This window comes from Triturus cristatus, chromosome 1_2, assembly GCF_964204655.1.
Source record: "Triturus cristatus chromosome 1_2, aTriCri1.1, whole genome shotgun sequence".
In the NCBI taxonomy this organism is placed as follows: domain Eukaryota; kingdom Metazoa; phylum Chordata; class Amphibia; order Caudata; family Salamandridae; genus Triturus; species Triturus cristatus.
In genome coordinates this window covers 519,297,596-519,313,084 of record NC_140580.1, presented here as the reverse complement: position 1 = coordinate 519,313,084, position 15,489 = coordinate 519,297,596, and the positions used below count along the sequence as shown (strand labels likewise).

Below are 15,489 nucleotides of genomic sequence, written 5' to 3'. Positions count from 1 at the left end.
AGTGCACATCATTGTTGATATGCGTCAAGCCAACAAAGCAATCAGGAGAGACAGTCATCCTGGTCTACACATAGTGGACATGATCATGTAACTGAATGGTGCAAAAGTCTTCCCCCGTCTTGACCCAAACAAGGGATACCATCAACTCAAGTTGGAAGAAAACTGCAGGTGCATCGCTACTTTTTCAACTCATGTTCGTTTGTTCAGATACAAAAGGTTGCGATTTGGAGTGTCAACAGCTGCAGAAGTATTAATATTTAAGGATGCTATACGTGGAATAATTCAGCCTTTCCACACATATTTTAATTACAGTGATGACATATTGGTATTTGGGGCTACGAAAAAGGAGTATGACAGGGCTCTTAAGCAAGTGTTCCAGTTATTTTCTGATGCAGGTCTCACTCTAACTGCAGCAAAGGTTGAGTTTCACAAGAGTAAACTCAAATTTTTGGGTGACATATTCTCTGATGGGGGATGGCTCCTGCCCCAGATAGATTGCAAGCACTGTCAGCTACCTGTACCACACATGATGTCACCATGCTGCAAATCTTCTTAGGCATGGCTAGTTATTGCTTAAAGCACATTTGTTACTTTGCTATTGTGAGTGCCCCATTGAGAGACTTGACAAAATGAAATGTCCCTTTCCAGTGGTCTGCTGAATGTGATCAAAGCTTCAAAAGAATAAAACGTGATTGAAAATGCAAGATGGCCTATTTTGACCCCAAGTTACATACTGAGATCACAGTCGATTCAAGACCGGTGGAGCTGGAGGCAACCCTTGCTTAACTTAATGGCCATCAAAATGCTCAGAGACACATTGCGTCTATGCCAGTCGAAGCCTGTCTGACACAGAATGTGACTATTCCCAGCTGGAGAAGGAGAGTCTGGTTGTAGTGCGGGCCTGCGAACTGTTTTATGTGATCCTATTCCGAAAACACTTTAATATCATTACAGACCACGAAGCACTGCTCACTATTTTTGGAAAGCCCATGATGCCCCTTCGGATCGAGAGGTGGGGTTTGAAACTGTAAGAGTCTGACTATGCAATTGTACACAAACTGGGTAAAGATCTGAACCCTGATGATTACTTGTCATGATTACCATTACAGTGGCACAGTTCAACATCCAAAGCATCTGAGGAGTACATGAACTTCATTCTGAGGTCCAGCACACCAGCAGCCCTGTCCATTGAGAAGATCATTGCTGCTACTAATGCTGATAAGAACATGCTGATCCTCAAAGACATAATTTCAACTCAATTGTGGAAAAAGCATGCCCAACCTTTTGCTGACGAAGTTGAATTTCAAAAATTCAAAAATGTACAGGATGAACTGTCCATTATCAAGGAAGATGTTGTATTGAGAGGTTCATGAATAGTCATACCTGAGAGCCTAAGACAGCAAGTTATTGAACTAGCCCACAAAGGACATTGTGGCGTTGTAGCCACCAAAAGAACCTTAGGAGACTGAGTGTGGTTCCCACGCCTAGATGAACGAGTGGAGAGGGAACTAAAAGAGTGTCATCTTTGCAACTGCCTTTCTCCCAAGGTGACGCAGCACCCTATGACAATGTCTGACCTTTCTGCCAATGTGTGGGAAAGAATTGCATTTTTCTTTGAGCCTTTAGAAAACGGACATCATCTCATGGTAGTCATTGATGAGTATTCACATTTTCCTTTGGTAGAGGAGTTATAATCAACTGCCCATGACAAAGTCAATGAGCGGCTGGATAACATCTTTGCAGTGTGGGGTATTCCCACCATTCTCAAATCTGACAATGATCCACCGTTCAATAGCAAAGAATTCAAGGAATTTTTGGTCAGACTAAATGTCAAACATCAAAAGAGCACACCTCTATAGCCCCAAGCTAATGGTGTTGTGGAACGATTCATGGGTATCCTCAAACGGGTAATTCAATGAGCCTCAATGGAGAGATACAAGTTAAGCCATACCTATTGTTCAACTACTCACTCTACAACTGGTGAGAGTCATGCCACCTTGCTATTTGGTAGAGCCATCGGAAGCAATCCGCCACAGTGGACAGTAGATCGCTCTTTGAATGCAGATAAGGTTCTTGTCACAGACACTTCTTGGAAGTGGCAGATGAAAGCATATGCCGATCGACGTCAACAAGCTCAGGAAACAACCTTCGATGAAGGTGACTGGGTCCTGGTCAAGCAGAAATGAAAGCGGAAAACAGACATTGTTGATCTTTTGAGGGCTGTGACATACAAAGGACATATGGTGATGGCACAATGTCCCAGAAAGTCCATCACACAGGACTCGTCACACTTTAAGCACCTAACTCGACAGTCGTCAGCTCCTGCAATCATAAATGAGGCAACCATGCCTGACAGTCCAGATCAAGCATCGGAACTTGTGCCATCGGTGCTAAATGAGAGTGAATCTCAGCCATCTCATACCAGTCAACGTGGCCGAATAGTGCGAGCGCCTCGACGCCTTATTGAAGAAATATGATATGGCTATAGTTTGGACTTTTTATTTAACAAGGGAGAGATGTAGTGTTGTGAGACTATATGCTCTAGGACCCTTGCGGTTCAGGGCAGACTCAACAAAAAGTTACGTAACTTGATGGGAGGTGTTAAAGTGTGGTTATTAACAGTTATGACATAATTAAAAAGGCAGTGTGTGATTGTATGCTGAGGAATAAAGACCTACAATCCAGAGCTCTGTGTGTGATGTATTTCTTTGCATGCTCTTGGGGCTGGGGAGGGTACTACAGCCTCCACGTTGCAACCGTGTGTCGCAGGAAAGTGGTGCATCATAATGGTAGATACAAGTTCTTACGGTCTCTGCAGTATTCTCTCATGAAAGTCCAGAGACATGGACAGTGGTGTTTGCATCTAGAATACGAAGTGAAACCGAATGGAAATACTCAGTGATAGAAAGAGAACTGCTTGCATGTGTCTGGGCAATTGATCACTTTAGACACTATCTATGAGGTGGTAGATTTGTATTACACACCGACCACAAACCTCTTGAGCAGGTATTGTCTCTTGATGGTGGGGGAAAATCCACAGCAAGGATAGCCAGGCTGTGCTCTAAATTGCAAGAATATAATTTTGAAGTGACCCATGTACTAGGTAAATGTAACCAACCAGCGGATTGTTTATCCATACTTCCCCTAGAGGAGTCACCGGAGACAGCCCTTTCGATGGATGATGAAGAAGTTGTGGCTTATATTGGTGATGCGTGCAGAGATTGTGATTAAGGGGTTAATGAGAGTGTATCGATTGTGGAAGATGCCAAAGATGAGGAACTTAAACAAGTGAAAAAGTATATGCTCAAGGGGTTGCCCTGAAATCAGTGTGATTTGGTTTTTAGAAACGACAAATTAATTCCTCCAAACTGTGTTCAAGAATGTTTGGTGCGAGTAGGTCACCAAGGACACATGTGAATGTCCGCAATGAAAAAACTGTTGAGAGAATATTATTGGTGGCCAGGCATAGATAATGCAAACACAAGGAGATGATGGACGGAGTGCTGAAACTTTTCAGACACTCACCCTCAGTCACAGATTTGTGTTGAATCCATCATCGTTCTTTAGCTCACTTCGCCACCCCAGTTCAGACCCAGCCATATGCAAATCAGTCTTGACCCTGTGCTTCATGGGAACAGTCCAGCCCGAAATACCTAGTCAGGTCCTCACTGGACTGGAAAAAAGCATCCTGGAACCAATTTCCTGGTAACATCCCTTATCGGACAGGCTAGCTTGAATCAAGTGGCAAAATGAGCAAGGGACCCACGTCTGGGCATACCCTGCCACCAGGAATAGTTAATGACAATGAATGCATAGTAAGAACTTGCAAGGTCTGTGCTGCCTCAGACAAAGCTTGCAAAACCCATGTGCCACCCATGAAGAGCATGACCTGACCCATGGTGGAGTGGAGAAAATTTGGCTTAGATATTTTGGGCCCATTCAAAAACGTACCATCTAATATGCAGTACGCACTTGGCTGAAGTTCAATTCACATCTGTGGTATTAGAATTCTTGATGGAAGTATTTAGTAGGGAGGGATTCCCTGAAACTTTGGTCACAGACAATGAAGTTCAACAAAATACAGGGAGATCACTGAATTCCTACAATACCATCACATAAGACACACCTGTATGGCTTTATACAATCCCCAGTGCAATGGGCAGGTGAAACCCTTCAAAAGATACCTTAAGAAAAGCGTTCACCAAGCCCTTATGGGCAGTGAACCCTACATTTTGTCCATTCGCAAGAGATGTAGGCAGACAGGTTTTCACCCAATTATGTTACTGATTTGTCCCCATTTTGAATATTGAAGGAAGACACCCTTTTTAGTCAAACCTTTGTCCATAGTGGCTTAAAACCAAGTTGCAAATTGATGAGGCTTCCCACTCCAAACACAAAACATACAAAACAACATTTCCAACTACCAAAGAAAAAGCGGAGTCAAGATACAATTCATTACACAAGTCTAAGGCACAGAACTTCCAAGTGGGAGACGTATGTGATACGCATTCCCCAGAGAAGTAAAAGGAATGAGCCGATACTCAGCTAAGATAGTCAAAGTCAATGGAAAGAGTGTCATGACTCAAGATGGTAAATGTTGTAGTAATAAAAGAGTGTCAAAATGTGATATTAACTAATTTACCCAGGAAAATTAAATAGGCACCGGTGCTCATGGGAACATGAAGTCAGTGCGACCCAGGTTGCCTCAACCTCTGGCAAAACCCTTTAATCCTCGTGCCACTTCTACAGTAAGTTTCTAAGAATGTGGCCTAATGGCTAGGGCGGCCGACCTTGGAGCTGGGGAACCGGGTTTGAGTCTCGGCAGGGATGCTCAACATTCTGTGATTCTCGGCAAACACTTAGGGCCATATGTATGAAAAACTCGTTTTGCGATTCTCAAATTGTGATTTTTAGGGAATCGCAATTAGAGAATCGCAAAATGCAATGTATGTAGGATTTGCTAAATATTTTGCAAATCCTACATATTCCTTATTTGTGAATCGCAAATTGAGATTCGCAAATAAGGAATACCTTCCCATTCATTCCTATGGGCTAAAAGGCCCATAGTAATGAATGGGAAGACATTCTCAATTTGCGATTCCCAATTAGAGAATCGCAAATTGAGAATGCAGTTTCAAGGTTGCAAGGGTGTCAATAGGACACCCTCTTGCACCCCTGAAATAAGCATGTGTGCACATGTGGCGCACATACATGCTCTATGGGCAAGTATGTGCGCCACATGGCACTTAGAAAAATGCAAAAAAGTGCATTTTTCAAAGAAATCGCAAATTATCACCAACCTGAAGTTGGTGATAATTTGCGATTCCTTAAGCCAAAATTGCACAACTTGGGTGCTTCCTGCATTGCAATTAAGGAATCGCAATTTGGGATTCCTTAAATGCATTCGCAAAAAAGGGAATCACATATTTTGCGATTCCTTATTTTGCAAGTGGGTTTTTGTGTGCTACATTGCACACTGCCTAAATTGCGATCGCAAACGCTGAAATTCTGCAAATTTCAGCATTTGCGATCGCAATTTTGCTTCATACATATGGCTTTAAATCTCCCCATGCCTTACAAAAATGAATGTGTCCGCCTGTAACGTTAACTGGTGCTCATGTAAAGCGCTCTGATACGTCCGGGTCTAGTTTGCTCTATATAACACTACACACAAAAAAAAAAGACAACCACAATAGTACAGGGTCAGGAAACTCCAGGGGTCAGAGAACTCCAACATGACACTACCACCACAGCAGACAGGGTAAACCTTAACCCTTGCATCAGAACACCTTCTTGTAAAATGTTTCAGGGTTGGTGAAAATCTTTTGTTCTGTTAAAGGAAGGAAATATGTTATATTGTCAGTTGAAATAAACGCGATATGTAATTCTATAAATTTAATATACGTGAATGTTAACATGTTTATCCCCATTGCTCCTCTGCACTCCATTTCCCCACCTTGTGCTGTCTTGTTTCCTCCTAGAATGTTTGTTCTGAGGATTCTAAGTGAAGCGCTGTTTTCAGTTGTATGATTGATGCCCACCAGCAGTGAGCAGAAAAAATACATCTTCTCTCATATAAGCCTACTGCTTCATCTTTATCAAAGATACAATCGCATATGAAAGCACATTCAAATATGTGAGTTCAGACTACCAGGTCAACAAAACTATTGCTTTTAATAAGGATTTGTCACTGCAGTGCTATAATGTTCCCTAATAATGTCAAAGCTACCATATGTTAAAGAAATAGACTTGATTATATTTTAGGTGACGTTTGTTGTATGATTTGCATAGCAAATATTTTCATGGGGCGGCTCGTGCTCAGGCTCTACGATCCGAGTAAGACACCTGGCTCGGCTCACCCTGTAACTTTTTTGGCTCTTCCACCTCTACTTGAGACAAATGTTCACAATCTGAACTGAGATTCTATTTCATGACCAGAGGCTCCGATTGAGCTTTTCTTCCTTTACTGCAAAATAACAGTAACCAATGAAAAAACGTTTTACATATAACACATACTGGCATGGGCGTAGTTCGCGGAGTTTTGCTACTCGGAACTCTGCGAAGTTACAAAAAAACTCTGCGAAGTTTGGCAAGTGGCGGAGTGCAGTGCAAACTGCAATTTGTGCTGGTATTCCTGCTGCTCGGGTAGAAGTTCTACCTGAGCGGCAGTTTGCGCTCACAAACTTACCGTTCACGATCACGAACTTACCGTTTGTGATCGAGAGCGGGGAAAAAACTCCGCTGCACATTGCGAAGCAGAGTTTTCCGCGAAGTCCGTGGAGTGCGGAGTGCAAAAAACTCCGCAAACTCCGTGAACGGAGCGAAGTTCACCGCCCAGGGCTAACTATATATCCCATGATACTTTGCTCTTAAGCACAAATCATGGCCGAGCAGACCATATAAGTACAAATAACCACATCTTAAGAGTCTCTTTCTTTGCTGCCCAGTTGTCAAGATAAGTATCTGTGTCTTTAACATATGCTTTGTGGTTTGCCACGTTATTGTGTGTTTCATAAATATTACAATATTGGTATAAGTTCTTTATCGTACATAGAAGTTCTTTATTACTGCTGTCCCACTTGGCATTACCGCGGAGTTACTCTCTCTGCCCGGTCTCGTCCTAGTGACCGCAAGGGAGTACACATGCGCCTTTGTGGGAGATATTCTGCCGATTTTCTCTTACAGGTTCTTCCATCCCATAATCTTCCAGCAGCTGTGCGTGACTGCTTACAATGATTCGGTGACTTCCCTAATACAAGGGCCCAAGATAGAGAGCCTTGGACGCTTGTAGCCCGACTGGGCTTCTTTTGGGCTCTAATTGGGCTACGTGTAGTCCCCTTTTGTCTCCTCTTCGCCGAAGCGCTCTTCTAATGCTCGGCACCGTGCTCGTTTCAACACAGCGTGGTCTGGTCGACGGCTCGGTCTGAAACAAGAGAGCTATTTGCCAAGCTTTTTCAAGATGAGTGCATGCTCATTATCAGATTGGCTTTGCTGACGCTCACGATCCATATATATTCGGTGGGCTGCAATAATTTGGATTACAGCAGTTGCTGAGGAGCCTGTTTTTCACTAATAATCCCTCTGCACTTGAGGTTGGCTCCCTCTAATATTATCCTTGGGGAAAGACTTGGCGATAGACTTGATAGTTTACACCATGACTGGCTGGGTGCCATTTGAGGAGGAGTATGAATACTACTATGAGGATGATCAAAGGCACCATTTGGAGGATAATTTATTTGACGCCAGGGATACTCCAGTGCAGCAGTCCGTCAACAGGGCAATTGAGACTGCTGTATCTCTTACAGTTAATCAGGCTTTGGCAACCACCTTGAAGCCCATAATGGCCCAACTCAAGTGATTTGCCAAATGGCATGGTTTTGATCAGCAGGCTTAGCCAAAATCTATGGGAGATAAATCTGATCAGCCTCGTAAGGCAAAAGCCAAGTCATCTGAGTGGCTCATGCTGATGCCTTGTCCAACCTTTCTCAAGGTTCTCTTTAAGATCACAAATATTGTTTGCCCCTTCCCCCTCCAAAGGGTCACAGTCCAAGTGTAAGGAAGGCAGTGATACAGATTCTACGCATACGGACTCCACCCATTCTGACCACGGTAATGCTCTAAAACACATAAAGGCTAAACAGTCTGCCTCTGCCATACCTCCACTCCCTTCCCAATCCTCTTCCAACCCCTTCAACTTTAATCCAGAGGACATAGGCCACCCATTGTCGGCAGATTGGGCCCCCTCTCTGGCGGTGTCAGAATACTTACATGATAAACTACGTAAAGGGTTTGACAAGGAAGTTCGCAACCGTATCGGGGCAGAATGTCAGAGACCAGACCTCCCCAAAAAGGTTGCGGAAACCCCCAAGATCGACCCTAGCATTTTGACCTTCCTAAAAGTATTTGCTACGGATCCGAAGGGCATTGACCATGCCCGGCGTGGGTGCCATGATAAGATGTTACACCTCGGACGGCAACTTGCAAAAATTCTGGGAATGGCCCTGATGGCCACAGAGACTGGTTCGCCTATCGACCCTGATATCCTGGCAGAGTGGGCCAGACACTGAACTAGAAGACTTGCTGCACAAGTGAGCGGTGGCCTAATGCTGCCCTCATCCCGTGGGCTCTACAGCAACAACTTTTCAGTACAAAAGAGATGGGGTGGAACAGATTGGTTCTGAATCTGAAGGAGTTCAATTACTACATAACATGCAGACATTTCAAGATAGAGGGTATCCATCTTCTGGCAGACTTGTTCCAGAAAGGTGACTGGATGGTCTGTCTGGGCCTCAAAGATGCCAATCTATCCATTCCCATCTTTCCCCACACAGGCGGTTCCTACAATTAAGATGGAGGGACAGGTTCTTAGAATATTTGGTCCTCCCTTTCGGGCTTTCTTCTGCACTGTGGTTCTTCACCAAGGTTATGCAACCGGCAAAAGCACACCTCAGGGAGAGGGGAGTACGCATGATCATTTACTTAGACATCATCCTGATCACGGCAGACTCCCAGGAATTGGTCTCTCTAACAAGACTTGGGATTTGTCATCAACAGGACCAAGTCGGTCCTCTGTCCTTTCCATATCACAAAATTTCTGGGGTTCGTGATCAACTTTCAATTAGCTCAGCTGAAGCTTCCCAAATCCAAGTTGAGGGACCTAAAAAAGGAACTGAAATGGGTCCTTTCCTGTCAGGCGGTCTCCCTGTGGACGATTGGTTGCCTGGTTGGTCTGCTAGCCTCCTCCATCCAGACTATCTTCCAAGGACCCTTTCATCAGAGGGCCCTCCATAGATTAAAAATACAACACTTACGGAAAGGTTTGGCTTACATGGATCAGGTACCTCTGACAGAGGATATGAGAGAGGAGCTCTGATGGTGGCTGGGACACGTAGATGCGTGGAATGGCAGAGCCATCTTCAGATCTCAACCGGAAGTGGTGACAGAATCGGACGCCAGCCGTTGGTGTTGGAGAGTGCATTGTGGAGATATCTCAACAGGCAGCAGGTGGTCCCTTGAAGAGTTAGAACTCCATATCAATGTCCTAGAGCTTCTTGCAGGGTATTTTGCCATCCCGACTCTTTCCCCCAAGAACATGACTTGTTGTATCCGCCTCAGGACGGACAAAATATTTGTGGTGAGGTATATCAACAAGTTGGGGAGCACAAAATTGTCCCTGCTGGTGGAAATAGCCAAGGACTTTTGGCACTACTGACTGACTTACACGATATCTGTATTAGTGCAATACATTCTGTGTCAATCGCATGAAGTAGCGGATTGGAACTCCAGGTACCTGATAGATTACAGCGGTTGGCAGCTCCAGACCCATCTAGTCAGAGTGATACAGACTGTTTGGGGTCCCTGCAAAGTGGACCTCTTTGCCTCTAGACTGAACCGCCAATTGGAGGCTTTTTTCAGCTGGTGGCCGGATCCGTTAGCAAAGTGTAGAGATATTCATTGCTGATGTCATAGGTTTGTCGCCTAGCTACGGATAGAATGTAAGCAGAGATATGTTCCACATGAAGCAGTTACTGGAAAGAGATTTGAGGTGATGAAGCTATGTTTTGCTGGGATGCTGAATGATAAATAAACCTACATAAACTACAAGAAACCTATGAAGGCTCTTCTTTTCATGGCAACGAGGGTCTGCGCAAGGAGTAGAAATCAGCATCTCATCCTTGGACTATCAAGAAAAGATAAAGGCAAAATACGCATTCAGCTTTGTGAGTACTTAATCTAAATATCCGGATTTTCAACTATGAGTCATTCACCAAACAGAGGTTAAAGGCTGTTGAGGATTGAGGAGTGAGCGCTAAGAGCTTTTGGACCCCAAAAACAAAAAACGAATAATTGTATTTTAGCGCATTTTGTCACCGGAGTTATATTCATCACCAAGTGTGTTTTGACCTCGACACTGCTGCTGCTCTAGAGGAGTACCACTGTGTTTGCATGCTAGAGGCGTTTGTTTTCCTTGAAGCCTACATTCATTTGACCTCGTTTGGGGTTTTCAACGTTTAGTGCTGCATATCCACCAAATTGCATTGCTCGCCGTGTTCGCCCATACACGCGCTCATACACACGCGTGCGTTGTTTACAATTGAATGCTACGGCCAGACTTACGTGTGAGGAGAACAGGCGCGTTCGTCCACCCCCCCGCATGGAATCTCTCGCGCTCGGTTTGCGCATAAAATCAAACGGTGCAATTTAATCACGCATAGAGAATATACAGCAAGGACAGTGTATTCAACTGAAAGCGTCAGCGTGATTTATAAATACTTACGTTTAAAGGATTTTCCTCTCACGAGCTGTTCCCTTCATGTTCCAAATGGAGTAAGCTGTAAGCCTCTGCAATAAACAAGGAAAAGAGACTAAAGTTACATAGACATTAAGGAAGGACTATTCTCAAAGCTTAAAGCATATTTAAACACCATGGAAGGACTAATCCACAAAAATAGAAATTACAGCCTTAAATATCGATATAAAAAGAACATCAATAATAATATTTTACTTAAATTATTGTTCAAGTTATTATTTTAAATTGTTGTTTTAGGTTATTATTAGGTTATTATTTTAATTATTATTTTATTTTCCATTACAGGGAATATGTCGGACCAATCCATGTCATCTCCACCTCCCTTCTTAGTATCCCCTGGGGAGCCGTCTATACCATGGTTGCAATGGAAAAAATTATTTGTAACTTACCATTTAGCCATCGGGGGAGATAAATATGGTCCAGTCAGACGGCAAGCAATTCTCTTGCATCCTTTGGGAGTAGAAGGTAGAAGAATCCATGAAGAAATACCAGAAATATCATTAGCTATGGGAGATGGTCAACCTAGTAATATATATGATATGTCTTTACAAATGTTAGAATTGCATTTTAAACCAAAGACGAATGTTGTACTTGAACGTCATAAGTTCTTTACCAGGAACCAAAAGGATGGTGAAGATATAAAATCATATGTCTCTATTTTGAGAGGGTTAGCGATAACGTGTAAGTTTGAACAGCTAAACGATTCTTTAATTAGAGATCAAATAGTACGCTGTACCAACAACAACAAAATAAAGGAAAAGTTACTGACAAAGGAATGCAGTTTAGATGAAGCAATTGGGATTGCAAAGGCAATGGAACATACTGCTACCTGGATAAAAGAAATGGATGGACCTGTCGGTAGCTTCAAACAAGAGAAAGTAGAACTTATTGAAAGGAAGAATGATAGTAAAAGTGATGTAAAAATTAATCCTGATAGTAGGAAGTTTTCAACTCAATCTACTAAAACGAGTTATCAACCAAGGGAAATTAAATGTTTCAGTTGTGGCACTCCTGGGCATAGCCACTAGTCTTAATTGCATTGCAAGAGGGACATTATGTAGAAATTGTGGTAAGAGGGGACATTTTTCTAAAATGTGTCGTACGAAAGGTATTGGAAAAAATAGAGTCCAAGAAGTAGAGGATGTCTGTGAATATGTTAATGATATTTTATTAATGGTTGAAGGGGATCAAGAAGAAGTTCAAATTAACAAGACCAATGAATTATTTCATGCTGATGTGAAAATGGAGAGTACAGACAAATTAGAAAAACCTCACTGTAATATCACACTCGATGGAAAAGAGATTAGAAGATTGGCAGATTCTGGGAGTTTATATACTCTCGTGTCGAAAAAAATCTCTTGAGAAAAATTGGTCAAAGGGTCATAATCCAACTATTTACAACTCTGATATCCGTGCTGTAGGATATGCTGGGAAAAGAATAGAAATTCTAGGAATGTGCTGGATGACCTTAAGATTTAAAAGTGAAGCGGTTATGGGTTGAGTGTATATTACAGATTTTGGGTCAGATCTCCTGGGATGGCGACATCAAAAAGACTTAAATATCATCATCGATCCAAATGCCAAAGAACCCGTTATGATCTTGGAAAAGGCAAATGTGCAAGACATATCTGATGACGGGAGATTATTTGAAAAATATCCCAATGTTTTTACTTCTAGATTAGGACTGTTAAAAGGATTTTCACATAAGATCATTTTAAAGGATAATGCAAAGTCAGTTGTCCATAAAATAAGAAATGTACCCAATTTAATGTTAGAACCTTTGCGGCAAGAGATTGATAGTTTATTGAAACAAAGGATTATTGAGCCAATAGAAGCCTCCGAATGGTTGGCTCCGATCGTGATCGCGCCAAAAGATGGAAAAGAAATTCGCCTTTGTATTGACTTGCGCGATCCAAACAAAAATATTTGGGTGGATAGGGAACCTTTACCTAACATATCCAAAATGTTGTCAACCATGGGTAAGGGACATGTTTTTAGTGTTTTAGATATGTCAGCGGCGTATCATCAGATCAGGTTACATGAGTCATCCAGACATTTAACTTCTTTTGCTACGCCTCTAGGTGCGTTCAGGTACAAGAGGATGCCATTTGGTTTAGCATCGGCCTCAGCTGTTTTTCAGAGATCAATGGAAAGTATTTTTGGGGACATGAAGAAGGTCTGGTGTTTCCAAGATGACATCTTGATTGCTGATGGGGATCATTCTGACCATGACATGTTATTTGAGGAGGTGATGAGAAGACTTGAAAAGCATAATTTAACTATAAAGAAAGAAAAATGCCAGGTGAGGAAGAATGTAGTCGATTATTTGGGGCATGAGATAAGTGCAGAGGGTATAAAACCAAATACAAAGTATTATTAAGGCAGTTACATTAGCACCAGAACCAAAAAACAAGGATGAACTTAGGTCATTCTTAGGACTCGCCGAGTATTGTTCAAAATATGTAAATAATTTTACGGAGACTGTCGAAGCCTTAAGAGAAGTTATGAAAAAAGGGGTTCCATTTGAATGGTCTGAGAAGTGTAAAATAAGTTTTGAACTTATAAAAAAAAAAATATCTGAAGCACCCACACTAAGACGTTTTGAAGTCAGTGGGAGAACAATTTTGACCACAGATGCTAGTGGTGTTGGTATTGGAGCAGTGTTATCGCAAGTGATCGGTGGAGAAGAGAGAATTATTGGATTTGCAAGCAGGAGACTGCAAGGTGTGGAAAGATCCTATTCAGTGATAGAGAGGGAAGCACTGGTGTGTTGCTGGGGTATGTGTCATTTAAAATTTTATCTATGGGGTCTCTCTTTCAAAGTGCGTACTGATCATAAGCCCCTATTGTATATCTTTAAAGGTGGGAAAGGATTAGAAGGAAGTGTAACTCCAAGGATCTCTAGATGGTTTTTATCTGTCATGGAATTTAATTATGATGTTGAATACGTCAAGGGAAACAAAAATGTGATTGCGGATTGTTTGTCGAGAATGCCCTTGGAGGGGGTTTCTGATGAAATTTGTGGTGATATAAATAGTGACATCCTTGGTAATGTAGGGGTGTGTGCTCTGTCATCTGAAGAATGGGAGAAGGCTATGGCAAGTGATTCAGTGTTGGGAAAAGTGAAGTCTAGAATTGTTCAGAGTTGGAGTTTGGATGATCGTAAGGATTCAGATTTAACAGAATTTTATAAAGTTAAAGAAGAATTAAGTCTTTGTGGTGATAACGTTATGAGGAGATGGCACATCATACCTCCTAAGAAGATAAGGAAACATATTCTTGAAATAATTCATGAGGGTCATCCAGGCCAGGGAATGTCTAAACAAAGAAACAGAGAATCATTCTGGTGGCCGGGGATTGATAGTGAAGTTGAGGCTTTGGTGAAAGATTGCCAATTTTGCTTGAATAGTGATAAGTCAAAGATTGTGCGTCAACCTCCTCTAGAATGTACTAAATTTCCATCAAAACCCTGGGAGAAATTATCCATGGATTTCATTGGGCCAGTTAGTAAAATAGGAATGAGGTATAGATTTATCCTTGTTCTAGTTGATTATCATTCCAAGTGGTTTGTGATACAAACCATGGTTGAAATTAGTACAGGTAATGTCATAAAATTCCTTGAAAAGGTTTTTCTTGAGGAAGGATTACCAGGCAGTATCGTGACTGATAATGGGGTACAGTTCATATCAAGAGAGATGGTAGATTATTTAAGTAAGTTGGGCATTACACACGAGAGAGTAGCTCTTTTTAGACCACAAGCAAATGGTCTAGTAGAGAGAGTCAATTGAATTATTATGGAAAACATACAATTGTCTCTTGCTAATGGATTGTCGTGGAGAGAGAAGTTGAGAAAAATGGTGTGGATGCATAGGATTGCTCCCCATTCTAGTACAGGAATAGCTCCTTTTGTGGCTCTCAAAGGAAGGGAACCAGGGAAGAAAGAGTGTCCTGTATGGCTGTGTAAGAAGGAGAAGATATGGGTTGACCGTGAGGAAGTGTCGAGAAGAGTGCAAGAAAATCAAGAAAAGATGAGAGAGATATATGACTCTAGGAAAGGTGTAAAATGAATATGCATTCAAGCAGGAGATTGGGTAGTAGTGCGGAAAAATGAGTGGGTTCGTAAAGGTGAAAGCAAGTACATTGGACCTTTCCAAGTCAAAGGTGTGAGATCCAATGTTGTCGGTTTGGAAGATGGTACAACTTGGAGTTTAGGAAATGTTTGCAAAGTGTGTCAACCCTAAAATGTCAATTGTAAAGTCAAAATGTATTAACTATGTAATGTTGATTGGAAACGTATTAGGAAAATATTAGGAAGATGTTTAGTATAAATTCAAAAAGTTTAACTTTAAATAAGCTTTAGGTATAAATTCAGAAGTTTAACTTTGAGTGAGCTTTAGGTATAAATTAGCTTGAGTAAATATTGGTTATAAATTATTTGATATTATCTTGTTTTCTTAATGAGATAGTTCAATTTTTTTTATTTCGTTATTTCCATTTATTTAATTAATGTATGTTTTCATATTATTTATTATTGTATGAAAAGGAGATATGTAGAGCTATTCATTGCTGTTAGAGCTCTCCCTAGAGGGAGGACTAGGGCTGCGAGCTACCACACGAGCAGCATTGAGTCTCTGCTTTACCAGCGCTATTAACTGTGATTTTAGATCGTGTTTTGTGAC

At 41.8% G+C, this 15,489-nt stretch overlaps 1 protein-coding gene across 2 annotated transcripts in view; it reads right to left on the bottom strand.

The window, feature by feature from the left end:
- Window positions 1–15,489, bottom strand: part of LOC146867551 (MLV-related proviral Env polyprotein-like) — a 169,926-nt gene that overhangs the window by 2,965 nt on the left and 151,472 nt on the right. For both annotated transcript variants that reach the window (XR_014961784.1, XR_014961785.1), the window contains 2 exons: window positions 11,200–11,260; window positions 10,778–10,842 (listed from right to left, as the gene is read on the bottom strand). The gene's annotated coding sequence lies outside the window, so the exon portion shown is untranslated. The remainder of the gene's footprint in view (window positions 1–10,777; window positions 10,843–11,199; window positions 11,261–15,489) is intronic.